General features: G+C 30.0%; 1 protein-coding gene across 6 annotated transcripts in view; it reads right to left on the minus strand.

Annotated features, from left to right (window-relative positions):
• The window catches only part of LOC119602334 (diacylglycerol kinase eta), a 140,586-nt gene extending 130,046 nt beyond the window's left edge, over positions 1-10,540 (minus strand). For all 6 annotated transcript variants that reach the window (XM_037953779.1, XM_037953780.1, XM_037953778.1 and 3 more), the window contains exon 1: positions 10,274-10,540. The gene's annotated coding sequence lies outside the window, so the exon portion shown is untranslated. The remainder of the gene's footprint in view (positions 1-10,273) is intronic.
• Positions 10,541-20,815: the final 10,275 nt, after the last annotated feature.

The following is a 20,815-nucleotide window of genomic DNA, read 5'->3' on the forward strand; positions in this document are numbered from 1 at the left end:
ATTTACACCTACAACACTTCCCAATAAAGTAAAATATTCACATATTTTCCTTCAAACGAAATGGTAAAAATTCTAGTATTCATTGCTGAGATTGTCAGATTGGTCATTCTGGGAAAAAGTATCAATTCAAACACACGAAAACTTTCACCACAAGATAAATACATGTACATTTGATGGCTCAAATATGAAGACGAAATCATACCTATAAAATGACAGAGAAATCATGAAAAAAATCAACAAAAAAAGATTCAAGACTAAAGATTGTTCTATGGTAAAGAGTATAAAGTAAAAATTAGATAACATTTATCTACAGGCAAGTAATGCTGACGATGATGGTGGTAGCAATATGATTAGATACATATAAATCGGCTTTTACGTATATGTATGTATGTGTCAGTATTTTCTTTAATATAGTAGGTATATAAATGATTTAATATACTATTTTATTTAATTGACTTAATGTTTCAAATGACCAGCTATTTTATCGTATTAACCCTTTGAGGTCAAAAATAATTTATGTCGAGAAAAAAACTTGAAAATTTATATTAAATATAATTTAAGTACGCTGAATCAGGGAAAAATAATATTTTTTGAATTTGAATTTTCCCTAGTGAGTTATAGAAGGTCAATTTAAATGTAGAATATATTCGACATTCGAAAAATAGTCACCGAAAATTTTTTTATGAATATTTTTTTATGATATTGTTTTGTATAGTGTCTTCTTACACTTATATCAATACAATGCAATTAAATCTGTACACGGAAAGGGTTGAGGAGAAAGAAATTTGTATTGTAACTAATGTTGACTATTGTTTCTTATCTTGCGGTTTTTACGTTATTATTTATGTTAAACTTTATATTTAGTTTATTTACTTAATTATAACCTTAAGGATAAAGAACAAGAATGCCGTAGAAGCGATAACATTTAGCCAGAGCTATTGAAGTTTTATCCACAATAAAGTAAAAGAAATTAAATCTTATAGTAACGAGGCAATAGGGATAGGGCAATGCGAAAAATGTCATTGTGAGAAACTACTAACTAACTAACTAACTAACTAACTAACTAACTAACTAACTAACTACTAACTAACTAACTAACTAACTACTAACTAACTAACTAACTAACTAACTAACTAACTAACTAACTAACTAACTAACTAACTAACTAACTAACGAACTAACTAACTAACTAACTAACTAACTAACTACTAACTACCTAACTAACTAACTAACTAACTAACTACTAACTAACTAACTAACTAACTAACTAACTACTAACTAACTAACTACTAACTAACTAACTAACCTAACTACTAACTAAACTAACTAACTAACTAACTAACTAACTAACTAACTAACTAACTAACTAACTAACTACCTAACTAACTAACTAACTACTAACTACTAACTAACTAACTAACTAACTAACTAACTAACTAACTAACTAACTACTAACTAACTACTAACTAACTAACTACTAACTAACTAACTACTAACTAACTAACTAACTAACTAACTAACTAACTAACTAACTAACGACTAACTAACTACTAACTAACTAACGAACTACTAACTAACTAACTAACGAACTAACTAACTAACTAACTAACTAACTAACTACTAACTAACTAACTAACTAACTAACTAACTAACTAACTAACTAACTAACTAACTAACCTACTAACTAACTACTAACTAACTAACTAACTAACTAACTAACTAACTAACTACTAACTAACTACTAACTAACTAACTAACTAACACTAACTAACTAACTACAACTACTAACGAACTACTAACTAACTAACTAACTAACTAACTAACTAACTAACTAACTACTAACTAACTAACTAACTAACTAACTACTAACTAACTAACTAACTAACTACTAACTAACTAACTAACTAACTACTAACTAACTAACTAACTAACTAACTAACTAACTAACTAACTAACTAACTACAACTACTAACTAACTACTACTAACTAACTAACTAACTAACTAACTACTAACTAACTAACTAACTCACTAACTACTAACTAACTAACTACTAACTAACTAACTAATAACTAACTAACTACTAACTAATAACTAACTAACTAACTAACTAACTAACTAACTAACTAACTAACTACTAACTAACTAACTAACTAACTAACTAACTAACTAACAACTAACTAACTAACTAACTAACTAACTAACTAACTAACTAACTAACTAACTAACTACTAACTAACTACCTAACTAACTAACTAACTACTAACTAACTAACTAACTAACTAACTAACATACAAGGTATATTGTCAAGTTACTGGAAAGTAAATAGAAATACAGAAACTGAATTGTATTGAATCAATGTGTGGAAAAATTGTGTTAAGAGGTTTCATTCAGCTTGAATGGATTAGAACAATATTTTGAGTGAAAACAAGAATTTGTTTATGCGAGACGACAAATACTTTAAAATGGTCATAAAGGATTACTTACTATGACTGCAGAATTATTTATGAGGAAAAACAAATTGTGAAGTTTTCTATATGACAACATTAAATATTGAAATGTACTTGAGCATTTATTTTAAAAAGATGTTTTTTTTTTTGCTGTTTGAAGGTTTTATAAAATTTAAGCAATTTTTATTTACATTTTTGATTAGGACTTCCAAAAGTAAGGGAATATTAATGACAGTATACAATATGAGAAAAACTTATTTAATTTTTTTGGTATAATGTACTGCTATCTAATTCTTATCAACATTATACTATAATTTTTTTTAACCGCATATATTTAAAAAGATCAATAATCAAATAGTTCATAGCCATATAGATATACATGACAAAAGCCAATTGACTACAACCTATTCCCTAACTTCATTACAACCGCGACCAGACATAAAATCCCAAGGTTTTGTTTTTTTCTTCTTTTTTTTAATAAAGAAATAAATCCTAATTTGTAATAATTGACGCACTAATACCAACGTACAAGAAAATAATATAATAACTTTTCTCCAACAATCCAGGGATGATAAAGAAACAGCAATCTCCATAATTTATTAATGCATTAATTTGATCAAATATATTTTAAGGATTTATTATAAAAGACTGACAACGAAACGATAAGAGAAAAACTTACAGCATAAATATTGTTTTGACACAATACACCGACAAAATACTGCCTAATTTCGGGGGGGGCTTTCAAAATATTACAACAAATAACAAGCCAATTGATTAATGGTTAGAAATGAAATTAATATTAATCGTAACGTATCAATAGAATGCATACACTACCCACCATATCTATTTCTGTTTAGATTTGTTTTAATAAGTGTTAAATAACTTATAATTTATCATATTAAATTTTGGAAAGTTTTTGATAAGGAAAAACCCTTAAGTACAACAAATAAAACTGTGACTGTAATTATAAGTTAAGCACAAACTACCATACTTTGCATTAAATTACGTTTAATTACTTAGTATTTTTTGTAGTACAAAGAGCAGTTTAGCTTGTACAATTAGAAGTTTAATAAGAAATGGAAATAAAATCAAAAGCTATATTAATAACACCACCACTACATATAAAAAACCAAGAAACAAAGACTAGTGTCTCCCAGTTATGTCCAAAGTCATGCAACTTTTTATGGTCACCAAAAGATTAGTGGCCTTGTGTCATTTTCACAAAAAAGTTATCATTTTCTCCGGCTCATATCCTGCAAACTTTTCGGAATTTTGCCTCTCTGAGGCAAAGTTGTAGCTCTTGTCATAAAAAAACATATAAAATCAAAGGCACTTCATCTTCATTTTCAAAATCTTAAAAATCGATTTTTTACGTGTTAAAAAACTAGTTCAAGTTCTTCTCTAAATTAGGCGTATACTTAATATTGTAATATCAATAAATCCTTAACACGTATACGTATAGGTGTCGTTAATAAAAACAGTGAAATTTCACAATGTAAAACTTTCGACTTAAGTTGAAAAAAATTAAGATAAAAATTTTATGATTTGATGAGGAATTTTGGATCAAAGAGACCCTAGGCTAATGAAAATTTAATTAAGACGATTTTTGAACAAGATTTAACATAATTTTGCGCTCCTTTACAAGTGTCTCAGGTGGGAATCGATCACACGACCTATACTAATTTCGAACTACCGGCAGTACGATGATAGTAATAAAAGCATTATATATGTAAATCAAGTTCGAAGAAATTCATTGAGAAATTGGCCTCTATATGGTCTATTGTGCTTTCTTTTACAATTGTCTCTGGAGGGATTGGAACACATGACCTATACTATCTTCGAACTTACCGGGAGTACGATGAAAATAATGTGGCAGTATCCAGCTTATTCTAAGTCGATGAAGTTTTCCAGTTCTCTAATATTCTTTCAGATGAGCTTCTATATCGTTACTGGCAGGATGACTAATGAATTAGAAAGTATTTATATTACACATTATTAATAAGACCTTATTAGACTACTTTTATGTAATCCAGGCGATATGTAGTAGTCCATTAAAAAGTATGTTGTTAGATAAATAATTACAATTGAAAGCCATTACCCAGTTTTTGCTGGGAGGATTATATATGTAAATCAAGTTCGAAGAAATTCATTGAGAAATTGGTCTCTATAGGGTCTGTTCGGCTTTCTTTTACAAGTGTCTCTGGAGGGATTCGAACACATGACCTATACTAACTTCGAACTTACCGGGAGTACGATGATAGTAATGTGCAGTATCCAGTTTATTCTGCATCGATGAAGTTTTTTAGTTCTCTATTCTGCTTTCAAATCATTCAAATGATTATAGTTAGATGACACCACCTCCAGTCTATCAGACTAGAACACTTACTACTAACCTACCGGACTAGGACACTAACTACTAACTACCATATATTATTCTGGGTTCTTATTCTAAGACGATCTAGCCATTTGCGTCCGTCCATCCTTCTGTGCATCTGTCTATCTGTCTGCCTATCTGTCTGTCTGTCTGTCTAAAGATAGAGTCCGAATAACCAGAAGGCTAAACACTTATATTAATGACCATTGTTTGATGTTGAAAATAGACAGTATAGATGAATGATTTCACATAGCCTCTATATAAGAACACTTACCCGTAGTTTTGTACGAAACCTTTCTTACATGATTTCGTTTTAACATGATTTTTTTATTTATCATGTTAAAGAATGGATGGAAATTACCTCGATTGCAAGATTTTTTGAATTAATTTTTGATAACGCTCATTATTGGCTTTAAAGTACCGATATAACAACATATTACGACAATCAAGGCATAATGGGCCTAAATGATTTGCTTTTTAAAATTAATCTTTTTTTAAATCGGAAGAACTTAAACTGCAATTGATCCAAGTGTGGTTGACTTTAAATTTACTGAATAATCTGGGTTTGTTTGTTATCGCTAACAGGAAATCGGTAATGGTAAATAATACAAATACACTACTGAAACCATCTTCAACCAAACAGTGTTTACTATGAATATTATACAACTTCTTTTATATTGTCTTACAGTTTTAATATTTGATCTTATTTATATAATCTCTAACTTTTAAATGATTCAAATTCTTAAAAAAATAATTAAACAATCTTAACCATACTTTGATTAAATCTAAAATGTTCGTGTAATTTCTGCAAATACTTTATACATTTTCAATTACCTAACAGTCATACGCCTTGATGTACATATATTCTTCGAAATGAAAAACTATTAAATATTAATCATCTTACAATATTCATAAATACTAAAAATAAAAGATTAGATTTTTTTTGAAAAGTTTTAAGCTTTGAGTGGTTTTTGAAAGAAACTACACAAAAACACAAGAAAACCCAACACAAAAACTAAGTTGATAAGTTTCGTTTTTGCAAACAGTTTGGTTGAATTAGTTTTTATCTTTGTTCATTTTTTGTAACATTGAAATTTTATGAAATTTTTATTTTTTTGGATTTTTGCTAACAAAAGTTTGTTTTCCCATTTGGTATTTTTTTTTTCGTTTACAACTGCAGGTGTTTTTTGTTTTGGAATATTAAACATCCTGTTTTATTGAGATTGTGTGTGTCTGTGTTGTTTTGTGTTGGTTTCTAAAGGTCAAAGTGTGTTCTTAAACATAGTTATTTCTTGTTGTAGTTTGTTGCCATATTTCGTTTCTTTTTCAACACTAAACTGTATAATGTTAGAATGAAATTGAAATATTATTAGGCTAAGAAGGCCGTTTTGAAAGTTATTTAAAATGTCCAATACTACTATAGAAAGAAGAAATCAAACGATTTCTACAATCCTCAAATAAATAAAATTTCTTATGAAACCTTCTCGTTCTGTCCTCGTACACAAACTTGTTTAGATGTATATGTGTGAGTACAAATGTTTACCTTCCTTTATTTGTGCAGATATAAAGGGCGGTATAAAAGATGAACATTTACTTAACAAATATTTGAGCTTTATGAAAACTCTGCAGAAATTTTCATACAAGGGTACGAGTAAATTTAAAAAAAAATAAGTAAAAAATATCATAAATTTTTAAAACACATGCTTCTCGAAAGAAAAGTCAAAGTTCTTTTAAAATAATAACGGCAACAGTGGCAGCAACAATAACAATATATATTAACAAGACGAACACAAAGGAATGTCAGTCCTTCTTAAATATGTCAACATACACATTTCGTACATGTATTCATACAACGGCAGTTTAAGGTTAAAAGACATTTTTCTTAATACAGCCAGCAGAGATTCTTATAAATACATATACATAACACGAATCCTTCCTTATATAAAAACCTATTCTGTGTATAAGTGTTAAACCATTTTTCTACAGTGTATGTGTGTCTGCGTGTTGTTAACAATTCTTTTCTTTCTTTTGTTTGGAATATATTTTCTCATGTTTCTGTCAACTTTTGTATTGTATCTAGTTGAATGTCTGTGTATTTGTTTAATAATAAAATATAAACAAAATATGTATAAGGCTCTAATAATAACAATAATATGAATATAAGCAACAAATGTTTTCCTTCTTATAATTTAGTTTGAGACGTTTGTATTTTTTGTTATTTTAAATTAACATGATATACACAAATTATACAATATAACCGGGAAATGGTGGGGATGACCATTTCAACTTCTGTTAAGGTGAAAGTCAAAAAGGATTTTGGTGGTTAAGTTCTAATGATAGTTTTCATCTAATTTTTGTTTAAATCAATGAATCTCCTTGAAATTATTCAGAAAAATTTTCATCACAAGACAACAGTCAACATAAAATATAAAATATAAGCGGCTGTTTATGAAATTTGGAGAGTACAAATTCAAAAAAAAAAAAACTTGTTTTTATTACATTATTTCTCTACTTGTATTTCGAGCGGATTTTTTTCCATATACATCTGCCATCTGAGACCAAAGACAATGTAGATGCTACTAATCCAAAGTCTGTATTCAATTTGAACTTACATTTTTCCGACCCTATAAAGTTTATATATTCTGGAATCCTTATAACTAGCGGAGTCGATTAAGCCATGTTCGTCTGTACGTCCATCCGTCTGTCTGTCTGTCTGTCTGTATTTCTGTCTGTCTGTTTGTCTGTCTGTCTGTCTGTCTGTCTGTCTGTCTGTCTGTCTGTCTGCCTGTCTGTCTGTCTGTCTGTCCGTCTGCCTGTCTGTTAGTCTGTCGTCTGCCTGTATGTCCGTCTGTCTGTTGAAATCAATTTTCCGGAGATCTCATTATCTTCGTGATCCAAATATTATATAATTCTGTCAGACATACTTTCGAAAAATCAGCTAAATCCTTCCGACGTTTACTTAATTACACTGGTCTGCAATGAAACACTCCTTTAACAAAATATTTATGTACAATGAATGATATTACCAAGCTGAGTCTACTTTCGATTTCTTCTCCTTCACAATTGTTGATAATTCCCTTTTTTTGAGGGTATAAGGCTGATGTCAGAGTGCCTGCTACAAGCAATGCGAAGCTTTGCGCTACAAAACCTTTCCTTGTGTTTTCCTATGTATCATGTCAGAGTGAAAGCGAAGCTTGATGCGAGAAAACACAAACAAAAGTTTGTAGGGCAAGCTTGTAGCAGGCACTCTGACATCAGCCAAAGACTACAAACTTTTGAGACCATAGGTAGCTCCGTCTGTCAGTAATAACTTTTAAAGTTCAAAAACATGAAAAATATGATGAAATTTTTAGTTTTATTTTTGTATCCATTCGGATAATAATTGTAAAGTTTATAAGATATTTGTTCAACACTGTTCAAAAGAGTTGGATACACTTCTAGAGAAATATAGCTCATATTATATCCATGAAGGATCGACTAAAAATAGTTGTATGATGAGAAAATTTTAAAATATGATTTAATAAGTATCGTAATTTTCCATCGAATGATGTATATATCATCATCGCATGAGGTACCATAGTCAGCAAGTAATCTCAAAAGTAGAGAGAATATTTGTAGAGCCACAAATACTTAAACTCATAAAGGATGAAGTATTTAAAATAGGCTTAATGAAGTAGAAAATGAGCCTTAGCTCGCTAGTTGAGAACTGTAAAAATTCAAGAACTGCTCTCTACATATCAAGATTTTAAATTTTAAAAATCTTGGTGCAGTATCAAATGGACATGGCGAATGGTTCCACCAGGACATATTACAAATAGGAAGAAGATACAACGTCAAAAGTAATGCTTGTGGTTTTTGTTGATCTAATTGAGGTGAAACAACAGTGAATAGAAAATAGGAACTTTTCTCTTTTTTTTAAGGAAATCATAAGAAATAGAGACATATTGACCTTGCTATCAAATCTAATATAAAACAAATAACGGGCTTGTGAAGCTGTTAATTTAATAACACACTATATATTTAGAAAAAAATAATTGAACCGTTAGGACACCGATGTCCCTTAGGAGTCAGAGTTTGTATATGTGAGAGATAGCTAATATACTGCTATTATTAAGACAGTTTATAGCGTTAAAGTCATTTTCTGAAGAAGATCTTATAAAGGGAATTGGGTTAATTATCAGTCGATTTTCACATGAATTTGTAGTGATAAGTTATGAGCATTAAAGACATTTTCAGAATGGTACCTAGGTGCATAAAACTAACTTGAATAATTTGATCACGATTTCTGCCTAATTAACTTATTTATGACACATTAAACTGTATTCAAGCTGCCACTTGTATGGGGGCTAGGTGAAATCGCTGACCAATATTCCCCATTTTCAATACTAAAAAAAACCTTATAGACCTTTTGGATGTAGGTCTCTATCGTGCTTTCAACAGAAAACGGACATGGCTAGATAGTCGTAGAATTTATCTGGGACTAAATGGCAATTCCGAGGGTCTACAACCAATCTCGAACAGACGGACGGATAGAAAATTATTCTGGCCCAATTGGTATAGATTAAGTTGGTTGTATGGCCAATATTTATATGCATCACAATCATCAGCAAAAACCCATAATATCTTCCAAACTATAGGGGTGTAGGGTATAATCATATTAAATTCTTTCCCAACTAATAAATATTACTGGTCATTAAACGGAAAAGGTACATTTATCTAATATATTAAAGCACATGATGCTGTTACTTATTTACAATTAATTATCCTTTTTACTTCTACAGTTGAAAAAACAACGTCAACTAAAGCTCTTATCAATTCCACAAATCTCACGTTTTATATACATAAATTTTTGTGGGGTTCTGTTTTAAAAGAAAATAAAAATGTATAATATTTATACATTTGTTTTCTTGAAAATGTTACTTGTTTTTTGAAAAGTTGCCATAAATGAGGCTAAAAGTTTAATGTCCATAAAACATTGTGGTAATATATATTAAATCTTTGAAACAAAAAACAAGAGAATAAACCCCCTTACCATAAGTATTTAATAACTTGGCCTAAATACTGGGGAAATATTTCTTTTTAGCAAACATCCTAGTGGCAAGAGTTTTTTGGCAAGAGAAATTGTTGCTATACACACACAGACACACACACAAAACTTCATCAATTTTTAATGCAGTGAAGCTTACAGCAATGAAATTGTTCATAGCAGTTGGTATGATGATTATGTTTTAATTAATATTAAATAACAATCATACGTACGGTTGCACATTGTGCGGGTAATTGGTTAAAGAGTATTAATCATACGCCGGGAGGTTTCCAAAGAAACGAGCATTTTTTTTAAACATTTTTAATTTTTTTCAACAGAAATTTAATTAAATATTAATCAAAATATTTTATACTATTCTGCATAACTGCATATTTATTTAAAAATCAATAAAAAATTTTACTCACCTCTATTTGTTGCCGTTTATTTTGGGAAAAACTGTTAATTACTTAAAATAACCTTAAACATAAATACTGTATATGTAACACTTATCAAACACATAACACATTATCTAAAAACACTTAAAGAACAATATTTATTTAAAAACACATTTTGTTTTCTATTAAATGAAATTTGTATTTTTAATTAATTATTTTGGGGTTTTGCTTAAAATTGCTTAAATTAAAACTTTTTAATTATGATTTGTTGTTATTTTAATTTCTTTTTATATATTTTTGTTTTTTCTTTTTTTAGATTTAGTTTCTTTTGGCTTTAATTTCCTTTAATATTATGGCTTAAAGCACTTTTTATACAAATTTTGTATATATTTTAATGGGCTTAATGTTTTATGTCTTTTGTTTTTTTTTTTTTTTGGTCTCAAGTTTCAATTTCTCTTATTTCTTATACTAAATAATTTATTTATTCCTTAAATTGTTTCCGCTTATTTAGGTTTTATGTTGAACGTTGCTTAACTTTGTTACTACTGACTGACTTGTTATCCAGCATCTGTGTTTTTATTTCGATTTTCTTATAACGTGTTGTAACCAGGCAAAAATTCACCACAGACATTATGGCTCTAAGGATTAAGTGACAAAAGGGGAGTGTGGAAGGAAAACGGAAAAGCTTGTTATTGTTTTGTAGCACAAAAGGAGAGAGAAGAGTACGTACGTACGAAAATAAAAGGGAAGACGAAGATAAAGTGCTTTTTTTTGGAAAAAAAGAATTATAATGAGAAATGTTCCTTTGTATAGAATTTAAAATTGATCAGTTGAATTTTAATTTTGTTTAAAATACTTTTTTATGAAAAAATCATGAAAAAGAGAACTAAATTTTTAAAATTAAAATTTCTTTAAAAAAAATATTGCACTAAAAATATAACTGTTACCGAAATTTCATTTTTTTATAAAAATATTTTCATTAAAAATTTCTAATATATTTTAAAAAATCCGACGCAAAAAATATTTGTTTTGTTAAATAGGGATTTTTTATAATTTTTAAAGAGTTTTTTACTAAATATGCGTGTTTTTATTGAGATAATAAAATTTAATTCAGTTTAGAACTAAAATATAAGTGAACTATAAAGGAAGAAGAACTGAACTGAAACTGAAAAAGAGCTGAAATCGAACTGAAATAGAACTTAAATAGAACTTAAATAGAACTTAAATAGAATTGAACTAGAACTGAACTAGAATGAACTAGAACTGAACTAGAACTGACTAGAACGAACTAAACGAACTAGAACTGAACTAGAACTGAACTAGAACTGAACTAGAACTGAACTAGAACTGAACTAGAACTGAACTAGAACTGAACTAGAACTGAACTAGAACTGAACTAGAACTGAACTAGAACTGAACTAGAACTGAACTAGAACTGAACTAGAACTGAACTAGAACTGAACTAGAACTGAACTAGAACTGAACTAGAACTGAACTAGAACTGAACTAGAACTGAACTAGAACTGAACTAGAACTGAACTAGAACTGAACTAGAACTGAACTAGCACTGAACTAGAACTGAACTAGAACTGAACTAGAACTGAACTAGAACTGAACTAGAAAAAGAGATTTCAAATTAATTAAATGTAGACTTATGTATGTCTGTTGAACTATCTTCATATACGCATATTCTCTCAGTATTTTTTTAATTTCCTTTATGTGCTCTTTTGCCTTTGGTTTTATTTGTCCTCTCTTTCTCCGTATTACAATATTTATGTGTCCTTGTACATAGTGGTGAATAAATGGCATGCGGCATGTGTACATTTGAATGTGTGTTTGTAAAACAAACTAAACACGCGGTAAAATACTACAATTGGCACATGTTTAATACGCCCTAGGAAATAAAATTGGTAAAAAACTTTTTTTTTGTGTTTTATTATAGAAGTTTCCAAAACACTCTTACTTCACATTTTTATACGGATTTAAAACAAAGTTCACAGAAAAGATCCATTGTTATTCTATAACAGTTTATAATTTTCTATAAATATAGTTTAAAATGTTTGCCGCTGAATTTTATATAAATTAATTAGTGTACTTTTGTTGGTTTTAAAATTTTGCAAATTTTTTAAATAAATTTCAAATTAAATCATATTTTGAAAAATTTTTTAAACTGTATTTTTGTCTGTATTTTTGCAATTTTCACCTTTAAAACTCAGGTGTTTTAAAATTTAAATTAGATTTTTTTCTCTTCTACAAATATTGTATACAGAAGTACAAGCAAACATAGGCAAACAGCCCTGTAGTTTGATAAAGAAATAGGATATCCTTTTTGCAAAAATATTTTCCCAAATACTGATTAACTCAAATTTTATGATCCGGAGTTGGTTAGATGCATTTGTAATGTAAGACATAGAAGTGCATAGTAAATTGCCTATTTTTATTAAAACCATAAATTTTCTCACTATACCCCGAACTGCCGGAATTTATGATTATTTATATGTATAGGTAGATACAAATATCTGTATGCAAAATATATAAATGCAGACAGGAGATAAATATATTTGGCAATGTTTTTAAAAATATTTGTTTTGTTAACAAAACAGCTTATTTAACTTTTTTCTAAAACTTACTTTTTTACTGTTTGCCAAACTCTACAAGTTTTAAGAGCGCATGACAATGGTTTTAAATATTACATTCATTTGATTTTTCTTTTTTTCTGGCACACTTAACTTTAAGCGGAATTATTTTGTTGAAAAAGTTGGTCGTTGTGTGAAACTTTATGATTTTCCTTTGTAAAGACAACATTTTAAAATGTACCTTTTTGCTATCGTGTTTAAAAGGTAAAATACTTGTTTTGTATCGAAGTATTATAAATAAGAAAAAATGTTATGGAATTGAAAACTAAATTCTCAATTGAAGCATGGCTTGAATAAGGACTTACAGACCATTATTCTTTTTATCGTTTTCTTCTTTAAGTGGTCTGTTAACTTAAATATATTCTTTGAATTCAGTAAAATTTTACTACTAATTTTGGCTACAAGATTTAACAAAAATATTGAACAGCAATATACTATCATATACATATATACATATATATGAAATAATATAAAAATTATTTAATTCTTAGATTTTATACCGTTTGTATTGTCTACCGTAAAATTTCCCAACTGGCTTATACGCTGTTTTTCGCATGCATGTTTATATTATTTAAAACATTGTGTAAACGAACGTGTAACATAAAACGATTTATTAATGTATTTTGAAGTTGAAGGACCTTATTACTAAAAGGGATATGTTTGGCAGAAGTGTATTTAATCTTAGCTAAAGGTCATGTACTTCTTAGTTCTTATTTTTGGTAAGGAAGGTACACGTTTGTAAACGTTTATGATATGGCAACATTGAAAAAAAGGGCGGAAACAAACAACGAAAGAACGAACGACGAACGAACGAACGAACGAAGAAACGAAGAACGAACGAACGAACGAACGAACGAAGAACGAAGAACGAAACGAACGAAGAACGAAACGAAAGAACGAACGAACGAACGAACGAACGAAGAACGAACGAACGAACGAACGAACGAACGAACGAAAAGAACGAACGAACGAACGAAGGAACGAACGAAACGAACGAACGAAAGAACGAACGAACGAACGAACGAAACGAACGAACGAACGAACGAACGAACGAACGAACGAACGAACGAACAACGAACGAAACGAACGAACGAACGAACGAACGAACGAACGAACGAACGAACGAACGAACGAGAACGAACGAACGAACGAACGAACGAAGAAAGAACGAAGAACGAAACGAACGAACGAACGAACGAACGAACGAACGAACGACAACGAACGAACGAACGAAACGAACGAACGAACGAACGAAACGAACGAACGAACGAACGAACGAAGAACGAACGAACGAACGAACGAACGAACGAACGAACGAACGAACGAACAACGAACGAACGAACGAACGAACGAACGAACGAACAACGAAACGAACGAAAACGAACGAACGAACGAACGAACGAACGAACGAACGAACGAACGAACGAACGAACGAAACGAACGAACGAACGAACGAACAACGAACGAACGAACGAACGAACGAACGAACGAACGAACGAACGAACGAACGAACGAAACGAACGAAGAACGAACGAACGAACGAACGAACGAACGAACGAAAAACGAACGAACGAACGAACGAACGAACGAACGAACGAACGAACGAACGAACGAACGAACGAACGAACTAACGAACGAACGAACGAAGAACGAACGAACGAACGAAAACGAAGAACGAACGAACGAACGAACGAAAGAACGAACGAACGAACGAACGAACGAACGAACGAACGAACGAACGAACGAACGAACGAAGAACGAACGAACGAACAACGAAACGAACGAACAACGAACGAACGAACGAACGAACGAACGAACGAACTAACTACAAACGAACGAACTAACGACGAACGACTAACGAACGAACGAACTAACGAACGAACGAACGAACGAACTACAACGAACGAACGAATAACGAACTAACGAACGAACGAACTAACGAAAACTAACTAACTAAAACTAACTAAACTAACTAACTAAGAACTAACTACAACTAAAACTAACTAACGAACTAACTAACAACTAACTAACTAACAACTAACTAACTAACTAACTAACTAACTAACTAACTAACTAACTAACTAACTAACTAACTAACTAACTAACTAACCAACTAACTAACTTTCAGAAGCTCTATCTAAAATCTACCTGCACCATCGTAGGGAAACTATACCGAGTTCCTGAGAAACTAGTTAGAAATAGATTAGGAAATTTTGACCCATTAAGCTTCTAATCTATACCTTATCTAGTCCACCTCCTATTGCATTCGATCGATAAGAACTCTATTTATTGGATATTCTTCACTTCAAACTGAAGTATCCAAAATTGGTTTTATACATTACTGATTTCAGAAGATGAATAGAAGCCAAAAAAAAAAAAGATCAAGGTTAATTAATTCATTATTATAGAAACAAAAGTATCAAACTATATAAATGTAGGGTATACATATTTGAAAGTATTAAACAAAGAATAATAAGAAGTTGGACTATGACATTGTTTTACAAACAATAACATATCACTCTCCACACAGACGAATTTTGTGCGAATTCAACACACTGTTGAAAATCCGTCTCTCTCATAACACTTCAAAACTTTTTCGCGAAAATATGAAGATAATTTCACTTCTTGCACATTTTCTTACACACACAATACATTTGTTTGTTTTTTGCGCATTTTTACACCGTTTAATAGCCCGAAATACTTTTATTTTTTGTAAACAAAAAATATATTTTTTTAATTTTTTACAATTAATTTTTGAGGAATTTAAATAAATCTGGAAAAAACGAAGTTGTTGTTTGAGTATTGGAAATTGGAAATAAATGTAAAATATACAATACTAATAAAAAAATTCTACCAATACATTCTTAGAGTTAGGTACCGAATGACAAGTCCTTTAGGTACCAACTGACAAGCCCCAATTTCTTTATATTCTTTGGTATTAAAGTATTATGTAAAATAAAGTATGAAACATTTGACATTTATTTAAATAATCAATATGTATATATATATTTTATATTTTTTATTTATTACATTTTTTTTTTGAAAAAAATAAACTTATATAATTGTTATTAAATGTTGTTTAGAAAGAGAACTTACTTTAAGTAAGTATATGGCAATAATTGATGAAAATGTTTGATATCTATATAATTAATAGGCAAGACGATTTTTTGTGACCCCTTTTACTATTACAGTATACATCTGATTTTGGCAAAAAAATATATAATTTTAAAGGTATTTGTTCACAGATGTGCACAATAAGGTGGGTCGAAAAAAAAAGTTGAGTCAGTCACCCCCTACGATTAAAGATATGTTAATAACATTTCAAAAAATATAAAAAATATTTTTTTGCCACGCCTAGAAATACCGCCCTTTTTGTTTTTTATATATAACGTCGCCATTTTAAGTCCGATTGTAACATATAATATATCAATATTTATGGCTTGACTGTAGCTATATTTCACCCTCTGACAATTTTTTAATTCGACATCATATTCTATACTCGACATTTAATTACATGAGCTCTTTGCTTCTAAAATGCTCACTTTTATGCATAAACAGCTATTTTACAGGTATTTAAAACTACCTGTATAGTTCTAACTACAAACAATTAATTAAAACAATTGCTAGGGATATGGTCGAAAACTATTTTTTCAAATTAATTTACAATACAAAAATTTCATTCTGCCCCCTATCTTAACACAAGAAAGATAATTTTATTCAGCATTTTATTTTATTCATTAATAACAAAATCACGTAGGTACATAAAAACTAAACATTTTATTTTATAAAAATCGATGAAAAATTAAGGAGTTTATAAAAATATTTCATGTTTTTACCATACAATTACTTGCATGTTTCTCGTTTTTTTTTTTTTTTAATTTTCAAAAATGTTTATACTAATTTTTATAAAATGTAATAAATTTATTTAAAGATATATTAACTTTTCTTAAATAGTTATATATTTTTAAAGAAGTTCTTGAAATAAAAACTAATAAAAAACAAGTAGGAAAGTATAGTCGGGCATGGTCGACCATATAATATCCTACACCATGAGTATATTTTTTAAATTTTTATTTTTCATAAAAAAACTTTTATATTGAATTTTACCTTAATTCCAAAGTATTTAAGCAAGTTATTGATAAAAATCAAAATTTTCTAAATGAGGCTTTATATAGGAGTATAGGTCAAATATGGGCCAATCCTTATTACATTTGGGAAAAGGATATATTTTTATTTTATTATTATTCTTTATTAGATTATAATTTAATTATAAACTAATACAAATTATAGAGCACTAGCTGCTAAGACTATCGGCTCTTATATTTTTAAATAACAGTTAGTTTTGTTTCATTGCGATACAAATGGTTACAAGTCAATTTTAGACGTCTAAGACATTTTTTGAAGAGGGGTTTGTATGGGGGCTAGGGTCAAATAAGGGCCAATCATTACGGAAATCTGCAGTGTCATTTATACTTATATAAAACTTATTTGTGTTAATTTTTAGAGAGATAATAGTATATTTAACGTAATTATGGCATAAAAAGCCCAAATCGGGAGGTACGGTTGTATGGGGGCTTGGTGAAATAATGGACCGAATTTGGGCTTCGTCCCTGTGCCCAAAAACATGCTTGGTCCAAGTTTCATCAAATTATCTTGAAAATTGCGGCCTGTACCTTGCGCACAAGGTTTAGATGGACAGCCAGCCAGCCAGACAGACGGACGGACATGTCTTAATCGACTCAAAAAATGATTCTGAATCGATCGGTATACTTTAAGGTGAGTGTAGGACCAATATTTTTGTACACCACTATAGTGGTGTAGGGTATAAATATTAGTCGGGAGTTATGAGTATATCTAAGATGTGATTTCTTTTTTAATAAAGCATTTATATAGAAATTTGTCCACTACTTTTTAAGCAATTTATTGATGAAAAAACTGATTTTCTGAAAGAGCCTATATATGGGAGCTAGGATCAATTATAGACCGATCCCAACAAAATTTAGTGGAGGGATTTATGTTCATATAGGAGTTAGATATGCAGAATTTTATGATAATGGTAGTGTTTAAGAGGGAAATAACGGCAAGCCACAATTAAAGGCTCCGATTTAATCCATCTTCAAACAACTTCGTCCTTTGGTAAAATGAAATATTTGAGCCTATTTTCATCAAATTATCTGGAAAATTGCGATTTGTAGTTTGACAACAAGGTTTACATGGACTGGCAGTAGGACGGACATAGCTAAACCACTATATTGCTGTAGGATATATGTAGTTAACTTTCTTTTATTTTGAAAGGAAGTTGGATCTGAAATGGTTTATAACTGAAAAAATTAAAAGGATTTCTGTTTTATATAGTTCATTAAAAAAATTTTTTAGACTGTTTTTCCTGGCAAATTAATTGTTTGTTGTGAGAACGGTTGGTAAATACTTGAACATTTTTAAATATCTATAAAATAGGTGTTTTTGCATAAAAGTGAGAATTTTAAAAGCTAATAGTTCATATAATTCAATGTACTTTATTCCAGTATAACCACAATTTTAGATTTTGGGGAAGGATCCGAGATATCAGAAGTCACACATAGAGTATGACGTCGAATAAAAAAATTTTGTAAGAGTGAAATATAGCTACAGTCAAGCCATAAATATTGATATATGACATGTTACGATCGGACTTAAAATGGCGGCGTAATATATAAAAAACAAAAAGGGCGGTATTTCTAGGCGTGGCAAAAAAATATTTTTTATATTTTTGGAAATGTTATTAACATATCTTTAATCCTAGGGGGTGACTGACACAACTTTTTTTTGTCCATAGAGACCGACCCACTCTAGTGCACAATATATATATTAATGAGATCGGTTCAGAATATTAGGAGCTATAAGCGTTTAAAGTTGTTACTAATACATAGAAACAATAGCCACACGTATTTATTCTTGAAATTAAAAACAAGTTAGAGTGCTATATTCGGCTCTGCCGAATCTTAAATACCCTCCACCAGCAAGCTACTTTTCATTGAGACCCATTTAACTATCTAATTATACCCTCCACCACCATCAGTGGTGATAGAGGGTATATATAAGTTTGTCATTCCGTGTGTAACACCTAGAAATATTCACCTGAGACCTAACAAAGTATATATATTATTGATCCTTATGAAATTCTGAGTCGATTTAGCTATGTCCGTCTGTCTGTATGGTTAAAACACGCTCACGTTAAAACTAAGCAAAGGAAATCAGCCAAATTCACTGAGAATATTCATTATTGTCCTAAGCAGTTTGGTATTGAAAATCAGCAAAATCGGTTCACAAGGTAAAAAGTTATAAGTAAAAATTTCAGACTACCTCGAAAAAAATTACGGTTTTTTCATAATTTTTTTGAAGTTTTCTCGGAAACTACCAAAGATATTTCAATGAATTTTGTCACACATTATTTTTTCAGGGCAGTAATCAATTGTGTTCAAAATCTTTACAATCGATCCAATATTTCCCATAGCCCCCATACAAAGGTATATATTCCCGGAAATTAGTTTATCGTTAATAACTCCCTCAAATATATCGGTATCAACACAAAATTTTGTACATGCAAATATAATATGAACAGAAATCATACTATCAACGCAGATCTCAGTCGGTCCACAATTGGTCATAGCTCGCATATAAGGTCCACTTCCGACAATCACCTAAACGCACATATTTCTTTGATGAGTAAAGCTATTGTGATAAAAGTCAAGTTAAATATGTTTTGTATACATACAAATCATTCTACCAAATTTTTTACGGATCGGTCCATTATTGGTCATAGCTCCCATATAAGGCCCACTTCCGAAAATCATGTAAAAGCTCATATAACATTGTCAAACAAAGCTATCTTGATAAAATTCGACACAAATATGTTTAGTCTTTATATGAATCACTCTACGAAATTTTTTCCGGATAGGCCAATAATTGGTCATAGCTCCCATATAAGGTCCACTTCCGAAAATCACTTAAAAACACATATTTCATTGTCAAATAAAGCTATCGTGAATTATAAAGCTATTGGGATAAAATTCGACACAAATATGTTTTGTATACATACAAATCATTTTACAATTTTTTTTACGGATCGGTCCATTATTGGTCATAGCTCCCATATAAGGCCCACTTCCGAAAATCACTTAAAAACACATATTTCATTGTCAAATAAAGCTATCGTGATACAATTCGACATAAATAGATTTTGTCTAAATATGAATTACTCTACTAAATTTTTTCCGAATAGGCCCATAATTGGTCATAGCTCCCATATAAGGTCCACTTCCGAAAATCACTTAAACGCATATATTTCATTGAATTCTAAAGTTATGGGGATGAAATTCGACACAAATATGTTTTGTGTACATTAAAATCATTCCACCAAATTTTTTACGGATCGGTTCATTATTGGTCATAGCTCCCATATAAGGCCCACTTTCGAGAATCACTTAAAAGCACATATTTCATTGTCAAATAAAGCTATCTGGATAAAATTCGACCCAAATATGTTTTGTCTTTATATGAGTCACTCTACGAAATTTTTTTGCGGATAGGCTCATAATAGGTCATAGCCCCCATATAAAGTCCACTTCCGAAAATCAATTAAACGAATATATTTCATTAAATTCTAAAGCTATAAGGATAAAATTCGACTTGAATATGTAATGTGTGCATATAAATCATTCTACCACTTTTTCCCCGGATCGGTCCATTATTGGTGATAGCTCCCATATAAGTCCCACTTCCGAAAATTACTTAATCGCACATATTTCACTGTTAAATAAAGTTATCTTGATAAAATTCGACACAAATATGTATTGTCTTTATATGAATCACTCTACGAAATTTTTTCCGGATAGGCTCCCATAGAGGGTTCACATACGAAAATCACTTAAACGCATGTATTTCCTTGAATAATAAG

The sequence above is a fragment of the Lucilia sericata genome, unplaced genomic scaffold (assembly GCF_015586225.1).
Source record: "Lucilia sericata isolate MDLA Ls3-8-SP2 unplaced genomic scaffold, ASM1558622v1 Contig000223F_arrow, whole genome shotgun sequence".
NCBI lineage: Eukaryota > Metazoa > Arthropoda > Insecta > Diptera > Calliphoridae > Lucilia > Lucilia sericata.